Here is a 15,111-nt window from a genome sequence, read left to right as displayed (position 1 = left end):
CACATCCTGTCGTGTAGTACAAATCCACACGATAACAGGCAAAGACCTCGGGGCAGCCCTTGTGAATTTAAACAAACGTTACCATTTTAACGGCTCATCCCATCATGCCTATCCGCACTATGCAAATGAGCACAACAACGAGCGGAATTTAAAAAAGGAATCATATCAATATTTGCAAACATTGCCGTTGCAAAATAAATCCCTTCCCCTTATGTATATAATGTAATCAAATAAATAAAAGCTGCTTAATGGGTACTCAAATCCAATACAAAAGAGCCCCATTATTAAACACATTTTTAAATTGCAAAGCATGAACTTTTTTCTCCAAACTTGAGTTTACAAAAGTCCACCTCCTACAGAATGCATATAAAGATGTGTTTCGAACTTAATATTCAAAAACAATTAAGAATATTAAAATGTGTATAATACACATATAGCAACGTGACATCACCTGCAGCCAATAAATTAAATAGTACTAAAAATACAATAAAAAGTAAACAATAAAATCATCGATCAGTAATAAAACAGTTAATATCAAAATCAAGATTCAATCCACCAGGCATTAATACATTGGTCTCATGTATCCAGTAAGATTCCCTACGACTTAACTGGCGTATGAAATTACCTCCCCTCCAATGTTTTGTGACCCTCTCAATCCCCCAAAACTTTAGGGTTTTGCTGATGGAATTGTTTGAAGTGTCGGGACACATTGTGGGTTTTCAGACCTTTTTTAATATTATCAACATGTTCTGCTAAACGCACATGTAAAGGTCTAGAAGTGCGTCCTATGTATTGTAACCCACATTCGCACTCTAACATGTAAACCACCCCGATCGTGTCACATGTAATCAATTGCCGAATATCGTATTACCTATTAGTTGCAGAGGCCAGAAACTTCTTCTGTTTCTTAATGTTGACTTTAGAATGCTTACACGGCTTACACCGCCCACAAGCGTAGAACCCCCCCAAAAAGGAGAACAATGGGTTCTCTAACGGAATAGGGGGGTTAAGAACGCTGGGAGCAAGACAGTCCCTCAGAGAGGGAGCTTTTTTATAAATAAACTGTGGACGAGTAGGTAGCACCGGTCCCAAAATGTTGTCCTGCTTTAAAATCGACCAATGTTTAGACACTATCTTTTAAAAAAATTTATGTTGAACATTGTAATCTAAAATCATTCTAAAATGTTGCTCACTATTATTAGTCTCCCTAGGTTTGGCTGGAGACTAAAGTAGTCCTATCAATCTGTTTGACCTTTTCAAATTCTGCCTTCAAGCCCTACCTATCATATCCCTTTTGTTCAAATCTGGAGATCAACACTTCGGATTGAGATATAGGTAGGTTGCTCTTCGCCGCCCTTTACTGCACCATCCATAGGAACTACATCTCCATTATGTTGTATAGGAAAGTCTTGAACAAAAACAGCTTTTCTGTCACCCGATTTCAAGGGTTTCAAAGGTTTTGGGGGGACGTCATTTTCCCCTTCTTCATCCTCAGAACAGCCCGCACTTCTATGCTATACAGCAGTAGCTCAGCAGACTTAGCATAGAGGTGCCTGCAAGCTAAGCCACAATGAAGGTGTTTTTACTTTCAGGCACACTCGCTCGGCACCCTTTGCTCACAGCTACTGTCCCACCACCATTTGACCGATTGATTTTTTTGATCTATTGCATTTTTCTTGATCTTTTTGATTTTTCTGGTTAATAGATTTGATTAGTTTCTTTGGCTTCTCAAAAAAAAATGGTTTAATTGATCCAGTCAATTGGCCAACTAATTGACCAATGACTTTAACCGTTTGAATAGCTACCACTATTATCCCTTTTACCATGAGCCTTTTTATCCTTTTTCCTCGTGTTCAGTAATATTGCGAGAGATATATAGTATGTAATATATATATATATATATATATATATATATATATATATATATATATATATATATGTGTGTTTTTTATTAATTCATTTTCCGTATGTTTTGCACCAATATTGCATTTGTACTCTGCCCCCTGCCCCCTTCCCATTGCCATTCAAAATAGAAACTCCCTGTAATAGGGTGTAGCACTGCCCCCTTGGGGAATGCTGAGAATTACCTGCTCATCTGCATGGCCATGACCAAGTGAACCTTCCAACCAACCTGACACTCTGGGGTCAGACATCCTTGTAGAGCTGTGTAGCAATAATTAAACAACTCAAAAATACTTTCATGGACCCAATAAGGGAAAGTTATTACCTCTCTCTTTGAAGTAAATCTGTTGAGTTGAGATAACAGCATCAAATCAGCAAACAAATTCTTCCCAAAGACACAAACAACGATTCAGCTACAACAATATTATATACATATAACATGTCCGGAGGATGTGGAAACCTTGCAAGAAGATCTGAACAAGTTAATGGGGTGGGCAACAATGCAGCAAATGAGGTTTAATGTAGAAAAATGAAAAATAATGCATATGGGTGGCAAAAATATGAATGCAATCTACTCACTGGGGAGAGAACCTCTGGGGGAATCTAGAATGGAAAAGGACCTGGGGGTTCTAGTTGATGATAGGTTCAGCAATGGCATGCAATGCCAAGCTGCTGCTAACAAAGCAAACAGAATATTGGAAAGCTTTAAAAAAGGAATTCTCCAGGGATAAAGCGATAATTCTCCCACTCTGCAAGACTCTGGTCCAGCCGCACCTGGAGTATGCAGTTCAGTTCTGGACACCAGTCATCAAGAAGCATGTACTGGAAATGGAGCGAGTACAAAGAGGGCAACAAAGCTAATAAAGGGTCTAGAGGATATTACAGCAAGCCAAAAATCCTGCTTATCCCCTGTATATAGGCCAAAAAGGAATTTTAAAATTCCCTAATGTTCAATACTCCCCTACATCAATGAGAACAGATAACCTGTGTGGATGTATAGCCGTTTCCCAAAACATGGGAGGAAATGGGTAAATACAGCAGTCCACAGACCCCTCCCTCCCCTAGATAAAATGTGCCCCCTATAATACCTTTAAGAATCCCCCAAGCTATTTATAAACGAATAACCAGCATCTAATTCCTAAAAGGGCCAGTGTGTTTCCGTGAAACACAGATAGTGATCACACTGTTCCATAATGGAATGATGCACAATCCACACTATTCTGATGCACCCATATTGCTTGTTGGTATCATCGGTCAGTCAATGGAGCGAAGTAAAAACACAAGTTATTAGTCACAGTGAATGTAAACGTTTATCCAAGAAATGGTAGAAATATCTCCCTCACGGACAAAGTGTATTAATTCTCCAATATCAAATATTCCCCATTGCTCTTTTTTTGGTGTTAAAGTGCAATAATGGAGATAGAGATATAGATCCACATACCAGAAAGATTGTATGTGCCCCTAGACATTGCAAATCTAAGTAATATTGTCTCAAAGTCACAGATTTATTCACAGGTATAGTCAATGTAACCACATGCTGGGTTTCCCGCAATGTGCAGGTAAACTCCCATATGAAATTGATGCAGTGATACAGTTTTTCAATCAGTGGTGGTACTCATGGATCCAGCTGGCAACGCAGAGATCTCCACTAATCTTGTATGGAGATCAATCTGTCAGTGTATGTGCAATGCATACAATTCCCCAGCAAATGGTTCCTCATCTGTGATTTTTCTGTAGATTTCCAGTTTATGCAGTGTTTCAATGCTACCAAGGCAGGTGGATGATAATCCAAAGGACAATTAGATTTTTTGTATTTTGCTCTTTTTAGCAATAAATTAAATTGTAGTTAACTCTTTAGGGTGTATATATATATATATATATATATATATATATATATATATATATATATATATATCTTTATTTATTTATTTAATTTAGTATTATCATTGATTACACCCCCCGATACATAATAGGTGAGTACTACTAGCTAATGAACTTAGGCGGGAATCCCATTTTTCTTTATTTTTGCATATATAGGTTTTGGTTTAGTTTAACCTCTATATGGTTGAATCCCGCCATTCTCTTACCCAGAATTATTGGGATTAATAGCAAACCCGCATAAAGTATTAGTATGAGCAATTCCTCAGTTTAATACCATCTCCCTACATATATTTTTTGGTAACACATTTGTGATTTATGAAAGGGAATTTAGGGGTTTTTGGGCGATGCAGTATACAATGTGTGAGATGAGTAGCTGACAGCATCTGTCTGCGATTATATCGCAGGTATATTTGTTGTAGCATACCATTCAGGTGAATGGCTGTGGACTGATATGGATGCAATGATTACGGTGCAGGACCCATTGGGTGCAGCTAATGGAAAGTTGTCTGATGTATGGGCGATTAGTGTGTAAGCACACCCAGCACATGAGAATATATGGAATTCTTTCAAGTATGATATATATTGATGAATGAGTGAGGAGTCCTGTAAATAGGCACTATTATACCAAGGTGTCCTAATATCTCATGAGGTTGCACAATGGCTTGAAACCAGAATGATATGGTGATCCAATTCAGTCAACTTAACAAATGATATGAATGATGGGAAATCATATATATTGGGTGCATAAAGAATGTGCTTTAGTACTGCAATGGCTATTTTAGCTACTGACTTTGGATTAAATAATGTGGGTTTATCCCTCCCCCCCCTTTTCTTTTTCTTTTTATGGGTCACCGCTGATTTCCTCTTTCCATGCCCAATGGATTGGATAGCATGAATGGACTATCTATGTATGTCCTCTGTAAGATAGAACACTAACATGCAGTAAATTAGTCCATGTATGTACCTGTCACCAATTTGTAGGTGGATACTATATTGAGAAAGTTAGTAACACCACAAATATATGTGTAATGTGGTGCTGGGCGCAATCGACACATCGTTCGATTTGGTGTATTATCTGTGTGTGTATGTGTGTCGGATGAATGAATGCAGATACTGTGCTCTGCCTATCTCTCTATGGGGACACTTGGAGTTTTTGAATAAACACTAGAATGTTTGTTTACTGTATGAATGGTCTGTTTATGTTCATCCATCGTAACACAGTAATTGTGATATAGTAGCAATAAGTAGTGAAGACTACGACATAATGATCGCAATTATATTACTGTGTGCTAATATGACGATGAATGAAACAATGTGTTCTCAGCGAGGATATGGAGGAGAACTTGGGAGTTTGAGAGTATTCAATTAGTGTGTCTGTCTGAAACAAACTTTCCCTTGGTATATTTTATTATCATTATTCTTTCTCTGTATGGGAATTATTGTATGAGGAAAAAGTGGAAATAATGTAAGTGTGCGTAAGTAATGTAATGAAAGTAGTAATGTAATATAATGTAAGTGTACATTTTAAATGGTTTGAGCACTTGTAGAATTACTATTTTGATTATTAGAAGTAATGGGTGGGTGGCACCTGTGTGGCCCTATATTTAAGCAAGTGACACCGGACTATCCCTAGGTTCTGACGAAATTCCGGTATCAGAGGAACAAAACATGTAAACTTTTATGCAAACTTTTATGCAAACTTTTTAAAGCAAGCCTTCCATGCTTCCTTCCAGGCTGTGGTTCCTGACCCTTTTTCTTCAAAGGCAAAGGGCAGGAAACTGGGGTTCAGTCAGGCTACTGAGCACGGCTACTGAGCACGGCCACTTCCTGTCTGCTACTTTCCCCTGCCACCTCCTGGCTCCCACTTTCCATGCCCTTCTCCTGGCTGGGACTTTCCTGTGTATGAAAATGGGAGACAGTTTTAGTTTTTTGGTCATTAATCACAAATTGAAAAAATTGCAAATTGAATGTTAACAAATAGAAAAGACTATTATTCTTGTCCCAATCATTTTTGGCTACTACTGTCTATTGATATGTAAACCACTTTGTTAAATCTGAAATTAGTGATCAAAAATAACATCTAGTTAACATCATTAAAATTTTGACTGAAAATATGTTGAACAATGCTATACCTGGCTCAAGCTAGGCTCCTCCACATCTTCCTGGGTGGAAGGCCCAGGTTGGACTTCTGAAGCCCCATCTGAGGTGGAAGGAAGAGTGGAAGGAAATGTAGATAGTGATGGCCTGGGTTCACTCTGGTCTGACAAAAAACGCAGTCTGTCATAGTACCACAGCCTGGGGACATAAATGTCATCTGCTGCTGCTCCTGATCTCATGGAATCCTGGACCTTTTTGTGTTCCCTATTATATGTGCTCCTCAGGCCACCAATTTTGGCCTTCAAATAGGTGATGTCTGCCGTGGGAATCACCGCCTTCACCAATTCCAACAGTTGATCCAGTGCGGCCTTCCTCTTTAGTTTGTTGTTATAAAATTGGTGTTTCACTTGCCACAGACAGGGCTGCTCTCTGTACTTATCAATGAAGTTGGGGAGGAAGTCATGGTCATTAAATTTATCCATTTTATCTGCAAGACACAACACAAGACAAACCCTAATGTCAGGCTAAACTCTGCTAATCTTGTCCCAATAAGCCACTAACCACTGATGTCCCAAGTTAAAATGGTACATTCGTTTGCACAATTGGCGCTTACGCTACTCTGTCCTCCCCTCACAGATCATATCTATGACGCACGTGTGTTATGCTTTATCTACACTGCACATGCGTGTGTTAGGGTCCAGGTGTGGAAGCCCGACTTGTAGGAGGAGACCTCTCTTACAACACTGGTTCAGGAGCCGCTGGAATGGAGACAGCGGTCTCGAGAGCACAGTGGGTAGGAGTGCCTGCTGGATAGGACCGCTGGAGCTGATGGTAGAGCAGAGGATCCTTTGGAAAGGCTGAGCGACTGGAGGTTTGCTGGAAGGCTGAGAAATGCAGACAGTAGCTTCGGGAGCCGATCACTGAACAGGCAGAAGGCTGGAGCAGAGTCAGACGGTCCGGGTCAAGGTAAGTAGGCAGGTGGCAACAGGAGGCAAGAAGTGTCGGTAAAACTGGCAGAGGTCGGCAACGGAATCGTAGGCAGGAGAGGTAGCGAGGTCAGGCAAGCCGGGTCGGGTTTGGAGAAGGCAGAGAAGTCAAACAGGCCGGGTCGGTAACGGTAGCAGGTAATCAGGTTCAGAATCAGGTATTCAGGCACTCAGGAGCTGAGACGAAACAGCGCCGCACCAGCGCGCTTGAGGAACCTTTAAACGTTCAGTGGCGGGAAGTAGCGCACGAACGCCACTCACGACCACGCGAACGAGCGCGCGCACGAACGGCACACACGACGATACATATTAACGTGTAAACGAACGCGCACGCGAACGCGTACGCGAACGCGCAGGGAACACGCGTCGACGCCTGTGTGAACGCAGCTGTGCCTGTCTATTGCTGGTAAGTTCCTGACATTGCCCCCTCCCAAGGGGCAGCCTCCGGATGCCCAACAGGTTCCTCTTTTCTGGATGGGCAGACAGGTATGCACGAATTAATCGCTTGGCATGGATATTGCTATCCGGCTCCCAGGAATTGTTCTCCGGCCCAAACCCCTTCCATTTGATCAAAAACTGAATGCGTCCCTGTCTTCTTCTGCAGTCGAGGATGGCCTCCACCTCATATTCCTCATTTCCATCCACTAGGATGGGCTCTGGAGGTCTAGTTCCTCTATCAGGAAAAGGATCAGGGACGGCAGGCTTCAGCAGTGACACGTGAAACACAGGGTGAATTTTAAGCGACTCGGGCAGGGTTAACTCATAGGAGACTTCATTAATTTTCCTCTTAACCGGGAAAGGTCCCATAAACTTAGGTGCAAGCTTCCTGGAAGGACAAGCCATTTTAATGTTACTGGTAGAAAGCCATACCTGGTCGCCCGGTTGTAGGGTCAGTTCCCCTCTTCTTTTCCGGTCAAAGGCTCTCTTACCGTCTGCCTGGGCCTTGGCCACTGCCTCCTGCAACACCCGGTTATTGTGGCTGAGGAAGTCCACTGTCTCCTGGACCGCTGGAACTGAGGTTTCTGAAAGAAAATCAGGCAAAAAGGTTAAATGAAAGCCATAATTGGCGAAAAAAGGGGATTGACCGGTGGCCGAATGACAAGCATTGTTATAGGCAAATTCTGCCAATGGCAGCAGGGGCACCCAATCATTCTGCACGAATGATGTGAAGCACCTAATATACTGCTCAAGAGTCTGGTTGGTCCTTTCTGTCTGCCCATTAGTTTGGGGATGATAGGCCGAGGACAGGGCCAGCTCAATTTTCAGGATTTCACACAGGGCCCTCCAGAAACGTGAGGTGAACTGCACTCCTCTGTCGGAGACTATATTTGCTGGAACTCCGTGTAGCCTCACAATCTCCTTAATGAATACGTGGGCAGTCTCCACGGCAGATGGGGTCCCTTTTAGGGGTAAGAAATGGGCCATTTTGGATAGCCGGTCTACCACCACAAAGATAGTCGAGCACCCCTCAGAACATGGGAGCTCGACAATGAAGTCCATGCTAATCATTTTCCAGGGTCTGTCGGGCACGGGTAAGGGTTTTAGCAGTCCCCAAGCCTGATTCCTTGGTGTCTTGTTCTGAATGCAAACGGGACAGGAGCTGACGTACTTTTCGCAAAAGTCCTTCAGATTGGGCCACCAGAACGTGCGTCGTACGAGCTCAAGGGTCTTACGGACCCCAAAGTGGCCTGCCAGCGGGTGGTCATGAAGAAGGGACAACACTTTGACTCGGACATCTTTGGGGACGAAAACTTGACTTCCCCTCCAGAACAGGCCGTCTCTGGACACTAGGGTGATTCCGGGGGGTTTTGAGGAGTCAGAGGATGCTTCCTTGATCAGGGAAAGTAGGTCTGACTGTAAAAGTAAAAAATTTCCGGCAGGCAGGATTGTATCAGGGACAGATGAGTCTTTGGGGTTGTCATACATTCGTGACAGCGCATCTGGTTTCACGTTCTTCGATCCGGGCCGGTACGTGATATGAAAGGAGAAACGTGAGAAGAACAAGGCCCAGCGGGCTTGTCGGGGTCTTAGTCGCTTGGCAGACCTTAGGTACTCTAAGTTCTTGTGATCTGTATATATTAGTACCGGGTGAGCAGCGCCCTCCAACAGATATCTCCATTCCTCCAAGGCAGCTTTAATAGCAAGCAATTCTCGGTCGCCTACGTCGTAATTTCTCTCTGCGGAAGAGAGTTTCCTGGAGAAGAACCCCACAGGGTGCATTAGGTCCTTGTTGCCTCGACGTTGGGAAATGACCGCTCCTATAGCCACTTCAGAAGCGTCTACTTCGAGGATGAAGGGTAGAGACGGGTCCGGGTGACTGAGAATTGGGGCAGACGTGAAAAGTCCTTTAAGTTCTTCAAAGGCACTCTGGGCCTCCTGAGTCCAGCAGAAGCGAGAGTTCTGTTTGGTCAGTTGCGTGATGGGCGCAATTATAGCTGAAAAGCCCCTTATGAATTTTCTATAGAAATTCGCGAAGCCGATGAAGCATTGTACGCCCTTCTTATCCGGAGGCGCTGGCCAGTCTAGCACAGCAGATACTTTCTGGGGATCTATCTTGATGCCCGTTGGGGAGATCACTAGTCCCAGGAATCGGATGCTCTGTAACTCGAATTCGCATTTCTCAGCCTTTGCATAGAGTCGATGTTGGCGAAGACGGTTTAGGACCTTGCGGACATGTTCCCGATGCTGATCGAGGGAGCTGGAAAATATTAAGATGTCGTCCAGGTAGACAATCACAAATACATCAAGGAAATCCCTGAATACGTCATTGATTAGGTGTTGGAATGTGGCCGGGGCGTTGCAGAGCCCGAAGGGCATTACTAGGTATTCATAATGCCCAAATCGGGTCCGGAAGGCTGTCTTCCATTCGTGCCCGGCCTGAATGCGAACTAGGTTATAGGCTCCTCTTAGATCAAGCTTGGTGAATATGATAGCGGACCTCAGTCTCTGAAAGAGTTCGGGTATCAAGGGTAAGGGGTAGCGGTTCTTAACCGTAATTTTGTTTAACTCCCTATAGTCCACACATGGTCGGAGGGTCTGATCCTTCTTGGTGACGAAAAAGATTCCAGCTCCTGCTGGGGAAGTTGAAGGGCGGATGAACCCCTTCTCTAGGTTCTCGTCCAAGTAGGTCTTAAGTGCCCCCTGCTCCTTTTCTGATAGAGGGAAAATGCGTCCGAAAGGGATCTCGGCCCCAGGGAGTAGTTCAATCAGACAATCATAGGGGCGGTGAGGAGGTAGAGTGTCTGCTCCCTTCTTACTGAAAACATCAATAAAGTCGTGATAATGCTTGGGTACAGTCCGAAGTAGATCTTGGTCAGAGTCTACACATAAAAGGGTGGCAGAAGGTTTGGTGGAGTCTGTTAGACAGTGCTTAAAACAATAGGAAGAAGGAAACGTGACTTCTCTAGTGACCTAATTGATGTAGGGGTTATGGGCTTGGAGCCAAGGTATGCCCAGAATGATCGGGAACATTGGAGAAGAGATCACATCAAGGGTCAGGAATTCCTTGTGCAGAGAGGAGATGGTGACAGGCAGGGGAAGAGTCTCTTGGGTTACCTTCCCAGAACTGATGCTGGACCCATCGGCCAGGAAAACTGAGAGTTCATGAGCCTTGCCTCGTAACGGGATGCCCTGCTGGCCAGCAAAGGTGGAATCAATAAAGCAGCTGCACGCCCCGGAGTCAATGATAGCGTTGACTGTCACCGTCCTTCCTTGGAGCTGTAGTAGAAGAGGAACAGCAAGGTGGGTTGAGTTGGCAGACAATGCAGAGAGACTGGCAGAAGCAGGAGATAGACACTTACTTGTCTTGACAGGGCAGTTGAAGACATAGTGGCCCGAACCACCACAGTAGAGGCAGAGGTTCAGCTGCCGACGACGTGCGCGTTCCTCCGGGAGTAAAGCAGGGCGCATTAGTCCCAATTGCATGGGCTCAGAGGTGTCAGGAGTCGTACAAGGAGGAATGGAGCTGGTCGGAGGCACATAACGGGAAGCAGGCATTGGGGCCTTTGCTGTCATCCAAACTGGGCGGCCTTGCTGAGCGGAGCGCTCTGATCTTCGCTCCCGGAGACGACGGTCAATCTGGATTGCCAAGGAGATCAGGGCCTCCAGAGTTTCTGGTATGCCAACTCGAGCAAGTTCGTCTTTAAGCCCCTCGGATAACCCCATGCGAAATTGATGTATCAAAGCTGCATCATTCCATTCCGTGTCTGCGCTCCAGCGTCGAAAGTCCATAACGTAATCCTCGGCCGGTCTGCGGCCCTGCTGGAGCGCAAACAGGGCAGACTCAGCCGTGGCAGTCCTTTGGGGATCCTCGTAAAGCTGGGCCATGGCCTCGAAAAAGGACTGCAGAGAGAAGGTCGAGACTGAATCTCCTTCAAGTAAGCGGTGGGCCCAGGTCTGGGGTTCTCCTTGCAGGAGGGAGATTACAAACCCTACTTTAGTAATTTCTAGGGAAAAAGTCCGTGGTTGTAGGGCGAAATACAGTTGACAAGCGTTCCGAAAGGCCCGAAATTTGGTTCGATCCCCAGAGAACCTCTCTGGGATGGGTACCCTTGGTTCAGGTGGAAGCATGACAACAGATGGTGAGGCGGCAGGCTGTACTGGTGGGGAGGAAGGAGCAGGAGCCGCGTGACCGGTATCAGTAAGGTTCTGGACCTGTCCTTCAAGTCTGGTGTAGCCATCCTGCAGTGATTTTACAGCTTGGGTAAGGGCCGACAGATGCGTGCAGATCTCCTTCATGGGAGAGGTCTCTCCTGCGGGCTCAGTCATGGCTGTTTCGTACTGTTAGGGTCCAGGTGTGGAAGCCCGACTTGTAGGAGGAGACCTCTCTTACAACGCTGGTTCAGGAGCCGCTGGAATGGAGACAGCGGTCTCGAGAGCACAGTGGGTAGGAGTGCCTGCTGGATAGGACAGCTGGAGCTGATGGTAGAGCAGAGGATCCTTTGGAAAGGCTGAGCGACTGGAGGTTTGCTGGAAGGCTGAGAAATGCAGACAGTAGCTTCGGGAGCCGATCACTGAACAGGCAGAAGGCTGGAGCAGAGTCAGACGGTCCGGGTCAAGGTAAGTAGGCAGGTGGCAACAGGAGGCAAGAAGTGTCGGTAAAACTGGCAGAGGTCGGCAACGGAATCGTAGGCAGGAGAGGTAGCGAGGTCAGGCAAGCCGGGTCGGGTTTGGAGAAGGCAGAGAAGTCAAACAGGCCGGGTCGGTAACGGTAGCAGGTAATCAGGTTCAGAATCAGGTATTCAGGCACTCAGGAGCTGAGACGAAACAGCGCCGCACCAGCGCGCTTGAGGAACCTTTAAACGTTCAGTGGCGGGAAGTAGCGCACGAACGCCACTCACGACCACGCGAACGAGCGCGCGCACGAACGGCACACACGACGATACATATTAACGTGTAAACGAACGCGCACGCGAACGCGTACGCGAACACGCAGGGAACACGCGTCGACGCCTATGTGAACGCAGCTGTGCCTGTCTATTGCTGGTAAGTTCCTGACAGCGTGAAACTCTGACCGACCTTCTTTCTAGTATATTCCCCACCCCTTCTCTTTTGGTGCAGTGGGAGAGCACATGGCAGAGAGACAACAGGTGCATGATAATCTCAGCAACGAGGAGGACGACGAAAGTCCGGAGCCACAAATGTCCCAATCCAGGAGGAGATTTAAGGCCTCAAATATGTTCTTTGTAGAGATAGTGGAGATGGTGGACATCTTTAGGTATTTATGAGCTGTCATTCAGTTCTCCCTCTATCTTTACACTTGAGAAAGGAGCGCGCTGGCTCCGTACGGATCCCACGAATGCTCAGAAACGCGCTGTGTTCCCCTGCACTTCTGACGTCTGTGAGCCGCTCTGCAGTCTGTCAGATGCAAGACACACCCGGGGTTCTCCCCCAGCATCTCGCTAACTAATACTACAGGCTCTAGTTGCTTTTCTGGACACGCTGATGACATGCTGATGACCACAGCTTTTAACCTTGTCTACGCCCAGATTTCTGCCTGTCAGATGTAAGTGACAGATATTTGTAATATTATGAATTAAAGCACATTTCACTAAGTGGCGCTTTTCTATTTGTTTTTTTCTTTTCATGTGACTGAGCCGGCTTCACTCTAAAGAACAGCAGCCTTCTGTGAAAGAGCATATATTATTGTTTGTCCGTCTAGCAAGATTCAGCGTTTTTGGACTGATTGGACACTTACAAGTACCTTTTATTTAATACAAAAAATGAATGGCTAGACAGTAGTCTTATGAAGACTTCTTATTGAGATCTATTTAATTCAGTTAATTTTAATCTTAATTTTATTTGTTTATCAGTTTGATTAATTATGTGATTTACGTTGATTTACTGAGCGCCATTGTTCCTGTATGTTTTTTCTATGTGCCTTCAGGGAATTAAGGACAGTACGTTGTCCTTGTAATGGGGATCCAGCAGCGTGGCCATCCAGTAATCAGCACCAGTTAGAATGTGGGCAACTCTGCGGTCGTTGCGGAGACACTGCAGCATGTAATCGCTCATGTGTGCCTGGCTGCCCAGAGGCAACAAAAAGCTGTCCTCTGTGGGAGGTGTATCGTCTGTGTCCTCTGCATCCCCCCAGCAACGCACCAGTGATGGCCATGAGCTGGTCTGGGTGCCACCCTGCTGTGAACATGGTTCCTCCTCCTCCATCTCCTCCTCTTCATCTACCACCTCGTCATCCTCCAGAACTGTGCCCTTGTTGGACAATTGTGTACCTGGCGTTTGTTGGTGCAGGAACCCACCCTCAGAGCCTCTTGTGAATGACTGCCCTGAAAGCTTTTGAAATTATCCCCCTTCCTCCTCCTCCTCCTGTGCCACACCCTCTTCCATCATCGCCCGAAACGTTTTTTTAAGGAGGCATAGAACTGGGATAGTAACGCTGGGAATGGCGTCATCGGCACTGGCCATGTTGGTGGAGTACTCAAAACAGCGCAACAAGGCACACAGGTCTCGCATGGAGGCCCAGTTATTGGTGGTGAAGTGGTGCTGTTACGCAGAGTGACTCACGTGTGCATGCTGCAGCTGAAACCCCACTATCGCCTGCTGCTGCTTGCACAGTCTGGCCAGCATGTGCAAGGTGGAGTTCCACCTTGTGGGCACGTCACTTATGAGGCGGTGAGTGGGAAGGCTGAATCTCTGGACCACCAAGTTCAGCACATGCGCCAGGCAAGGGATGTGCGTCAAACCGGATATGCCCAGAGCTGCTATGAGATTTCGCCCATTATCGCACACCATCAGGCCGGGCTTGAGGCTCACTGCCACCAACCACTCATCAGTCTGTTGTTCCATGTCCCTCCACAACTCCTGCGTGGTGTGGGGTTTTTCCCCCAAACAGGAAACTTGTAAAACTGCCTGCTGCCGTTTACCCCTGGCTGTGCTGAAGTTGGTGGTGAAGGTGTTATGCTGACCGGATGAGGAGGCGGTAGAGGATGAGGAAGCGGAGTAGGAGGCATTAGCAACAGGAGACAAACTGAAGCGCCCTGCAATCCTCAGTGGTGGAAGGACATGTGCCAAACTGCTATCCGCCTCATCCCCAGCCGCCACTGCATTTACCAAGTGTGCTGTTAGGGGGATATAACGTCCCTGACCGTGCTTACTGGTCCACGTATCCGTAGTTAGGTGGACCTTGCCAGAGATGGCACACCTGATTTTGTCCCCCACTTGGTTGTGCAGGGAAGGGATGGCTCGCCTGGAAAAGTAGTGGCGGCTGGGCTCAACGTACTGTGGGACAGCCAATGCCATCAGGCTTTTAAAACTCTGCGTCTCCACCAGACAGAATGACAGCATTTGAAAGGCCAGGAATTTCAAAAATGCTGGCATTCAGGGCCAGGGATCATGGATGGGTAGGGGGGTACTTCCTCTTTTACTCCAGTGTTTGGGAGATAGAGAGCTGAATGCTTTCATGGGACATTGTGGAGATGGTTGGTGACCCAGGTGGTAGTGTTGCTGGCAGATCCTCTGTTTGCAGGTTGGCAGGTGCCACTGTCACTACAGAGGTGGATGAAGAGGCCGAGACTGCAGCAGAAGAGGAAGCAGGAGGAGCCAGAGACCTTTCTTGGTTTTTGAGATGTCTACTCCACTGCTGCTTGTACTTTGCACTTAGATGCCTGGTCATGCAGGTTGTGCTCAGGTTGAGAATGTTTATGCCTCATTCAGGCTCTGATTGCACAGCGTGCAAACCACTCATGTCTTGTCATCAGCACATTGTCTGAAGAACTGCCAGGCTAGAGAA

This window comes from Lithobates pipiens, unplaced genomic scaffold (assembly GCF_037356315.1).
Source record: "Lithobates pipiens isolate NorthernLeopardFrog02 unplaced genomic scaffold, aLitPip1_a1.2 Scaffold_1, whole genome shotgun sequence".
NCBI lineage: Eukaryota > Metazoa > Chordata > Amphibia > Anura > Ranidae > Lithobates > Lithobates pipiens.
Note: the sequence above shows the minus strand (reverse complement) of the source record.